The sequence below is a fragment of the Sinocyclocheilus anshuiensis genome, unplaced genomic scaffold (genome assembly GCF_001515605.1).
Source record: "Sinocyclocheilus anshuiensis isolate Anshui unplaced genomic scaffold, SAMN03320099.WGS_v1.1 scaffold1104, whole genome shotgun sequence".
NCBI classification, from domain to species: Eukaryota; Metazoa; Chordata; class Actinopteri; order Cypriniformes; family Cyprinidae; genus Sinocyclocheilus; species Sinocyclocheilus anshuiensis.
In genome coordinates, this window is record NW_015551080.1 from 239,399 (window position 1) to 243,851 (window position 4,453).

Genomic DNA, 4,453 nt, shown 5'->3' on the forward strand with positions numbered 1-4,453 from the left:
TAAATAGCTATTTCGTCTCAGTGTAACTCATCAGTGTCTTGAACTCTTACATGGATCAAACCATCATCCAGGGTTACCAGTCTTGAGCTTTAACCACTAAACCACGGCACATACGTCAGCGTGCTCGTTTTCTGGGTGACCTTTTAAAAGTCATGAGTGATTTGTGTTCATCAGCTGTCATTACTGGGATGGTAATAACTTCCCCCTGTGGAAAAGACTGTCATAATGGATTTAAAATGTCTCATCATCGTCAACATCATCATCATCATCATCATCATCATCACTGAAACAGAGTAAAAGAAACCCATTGTGTCCCTGGCTGTTGTTAGCGATGCAGAGGAGGGGCGTCATATTGGTTTCTCTTCACAGCAATGACGATGATGATGATTCGGGCGGCTATATTTAGATCATCTGTGTTCAAACTTCCCACAGGCTCGCTGGCGTCGTGTAGCTGCTTTTATGGAGAATCCAAATACAGAATTAGGCCTTCAGGTGGAGTCCTGAAACTCCACAGACTGTCGTGTTCTTCAAAACATGACACGCCTAAAGCTCTTCGTTTAATCTGTGTTTATTTATGCACTCCAAAAACAACTGATAAAACTAAGAATAATTCATTTAGAGAAGTTTATGCTGAAAGGAATAGTTCAACCTCAAAACTTCCTACAACAGGGCTAAAATATGTATTTTTTTATTGAAAATTGATGGTTGAACATATTTTGCGGGAAAATAAATCAAAGAAAAGTTTGCACTATTTTATTATTTTATTTTATTTTTGATAAAATAATTGATTTTTGTTTAATAAATATGCTGACATTAAAATATGGTACTTATAAATAAATAAATAAATAAATATTCTGAAAGCTTTGAAGGAGATCCCATAATAATTTTATATGGCTTTACAATAGTAATAATAAATACTTTATTATATGTTTATATATGATGATAAATATTGTATTATAAATGTGGTGATTGTGTCTAAGCTGGACACCTAACTTAATAAATAATATTAACCCTAGTTGCTACAAAAATCTTTAACATTAAAAAAAAATAAGAAAAGAAAAGGAATACAGGTTTGAAATGATATAAGGGGGAGTAAATAATTTTGTAAAACATTTTCTGGTAAATTTGGCTGAACGTGAAAAATGTTGTTGATATTAGTTGGGAAAGCACAACAAATAATTTTTAACAGTAAAAAAAAAAAAGTCAAAGTTTTTGTCTTAATCAATTTAACTTGTTTCTTGCAATAACAAATCATAGGACTAGATTTTAGCATTTGAAATAAAACCAAGTTTGGGACTTTAATCAGAGCGTTGTGTATTCATGCTGAAACTTGTGCACATACAGTATATAGCATGCTTTGCGTCATTATATTAAATGCATTTTAGCTATAAAGATTTTCTAAACACATTATTTATTTACATGTTTAAATGGTCATGAAAAACAATGCTAATATGCTGTTTAGGAAGAAGATTTTGTTCAGTGCTCATGTTGTGTAGTTCAGTATATGAGTATGTTTTTGTGTTTATATTTGTAATGCATTTATGAATTTGTTAGCCCTCTCTGGTTCAGATTAAATATTTGAAGGTTGTGTTTCATTCAATGGCAGGAAATACGCTGTCGAGCCAGCTTGTTTTCAGACTGTGTTTGAGTGGCTCTTGTTCTCTGGCATCTCTGGTGCTTCAGCTTCAGTCAACTGAAAAACTGCTGTGGTCTGATTAGAGCACAGATACAGATTTATGGGAACGGAGTGATTTGGACATTTATGTGTTTGTTGCATTTCATTATATTTTTTTTAGAAAGCACAGGCACAACTAAATTCTAGTACTTACAGGACAGTTCACCTGAGAGCTCGGTAAGAACTTAAAGGAACAGTTCACCCAAAAATTTGCTGAAAATGTGCTCACCCTCAGGCCATCCAAGATGTAGATGAGTTTGTTTCTTCATCAGATTTGGTGAAATGTAGCATTGCATCACTTGCTCACCAATGGATCCTCTGCAGTGAATGGGTGCCGTCAGAATGAGAGTCCAAACAGCTGATAAAAACATCACAATAATCCACACCACTCCATCAGTTCACATCTTGAGAAGCCAAAAGCTGCGTATTTGTAGGAAACAAATCTATCATTAATACGTTTAACTTCAAACCGTTGCTTCTGGCCAAAATCCACAAGTCCATAATCCATAATTACGGTTCCTCCAGTGATAAAGTCCATCTCTTGTTGTCTCTCACATCAAAATCCAGCCACATATTTGTTTAGAGCTGTTTTGGCTTGATCTGTGCAGATTTCTCTCCTGATTCAGACCAGACAACTTTTTCACTGGAGAAAGCAATATTATGGATTATGGACTTGTATTTTAGTGATGGTTTGAAGTTAAAAACATCTTAATGATGGATTTGTTTCTTACAAACAGCAGCGTTTCACTTCTCCAGACATTAACTGCTGGACTGGAGTGGTGTGGACTACTTGTGGATTATTGTGATGTTTTTATCAGCTGTTTGGACTCTCATTCTGATGGCACCCATTCACTGCAGAGGATCCATTGCTGAGCAAGTGCTGCAATGCTACATTTCTCCAAACCTGATGAAGAAACAAACTCATCTACATCTTGGATGGCCTAAGGGTGAGGACATTTTCAGCAAACTTTTTTCATATTTGGGTAAACTATATTTCTTTAATCGATGCTAGACCTCTGCTCTACATGGATGTGTGTTAATATGGCATCCTTTTGGTCAGTCACTTGGTTTTGTGTTTAACAAATCCCATAAGATTTACTCAAGGCTGGCATTAATCACTAGCTGAGGGCCGTCCACACACCCCACTGATTTAAAGTTTTAGTTTGCACTTCAATAAATGCAACATGCATCTTCTGAAGTTTAATTATTCATCACAGGTGTGTGATTAAAAATAAAACACCATCCGCACGAGTCAACAGGCCTGATTTTAATCATCTATTAAAATAAGCAATATGTTCATCGTCCATCAGCAAAGAATTGTTAATGATTGATTGGATTTTTTTTTTTATTGTCCAAGCTTTGCTGTAAGTAAATGAGCTATAAAGATTGTGCACAGTGAAACATCCTGTAAATGTAATTACAGTGATTGTAATAGCAACAGTAAAGTTAAGGATGTATAGTAAAAGTTGGGAATGCATTGACTTTGTAGAATGATTGCAGACGTTCATGTCAGATTAATTGTTTGTGTTGTGATGGTGGAGGTATATTGAGAAACTTCCACAGAACTGCATAATGCATCTCTCAAACGATTTTAAAGATAACATCAAATCAAAAAGCACTGATTCGCTGATCTTCTCCCACTTTTTATGATCCAATCAATACCAAGTGGATAAAATCCTGCTTTTTTTCCCCCTCACTGAATATCCTGTTTTACTCGTAAACAAAGTGGGGCCCAAAAGAATGGATATAAACAAAGTTTTAGGATTAAAAAATGTATTATTGGAGGTATATTGAGAAACTTCCACAGAACTACATAATGCATCTCTCAAACGATTTTAAAGATAACATCAAATCAAAAAGCACTGATTCGCTGATCTTTTCCCACTTTTTATGATCCAATCAATACCAAGTGGATAAAATCCTGCTTTTTTTCCCCCTCACTGAATATCCTGTTTTACTCGTAAACAAAGTGGGGCCCAAAAGAATGGATATAAACAAAGTTTTAGGATTAAAAAATGTATTATTTTAATAAATTATTTATTTATTTTTAAGACTAGAGTAATGATGCTGAAAATTCAGCTTTGCATCCCAGGCATAAATTACATTTTATTATATATTCACATAGAAAAAAGCTATTTTAAATTGTAATAATATTTCACATTTTTTAGAGTTTTTATTGTATTTTTGTACAGTAAAACACTAAAATGTGAAATAATTGTAGCCTAGGTGAGCAGAAGAGACTTCTTTCAAACACTCAAAAATCTTGTATGGGAATAAACAACTTTTTTTTTAATTCATTTTTTAATTCCACTTTTACTTTAGTTGTTATGAGCTTGGAGCTGGTTTTAGGACAGTTTGAGAAAAGGTTAAAGATCATTATAGTGACAGCATGTGATCTGAGATGTCAATGGTGTCAAACTGAAGTTTTTGAGATGTTAAAGGTGCAGTAGGAGATCTTGAAAAATACTAACTTTAGCCTGATAGCACTGAAAGCGAACGTCCCACCCTCCCTGCAATCGCCGTCCAAAGCCACGCCCCCTGAACGCATTTACGCTCAAAGACCTAAATACCAGAGACAACATTACAATAGGCTACATCAGCGGTTCCCAATTCCAGCCCATGTTCCGAAGTGAAGTAAACTTCAACGGATTTTCCCCGCTCAGGGAGGAGGGAGCAATGAACACTGTGTAGGGATCATATCGATCGGAACACAGTTCATGCACATAGCTCGCGTCTAACGAGCTGGCGCGAGGACTGGATTAACCGCTGGGCTACATC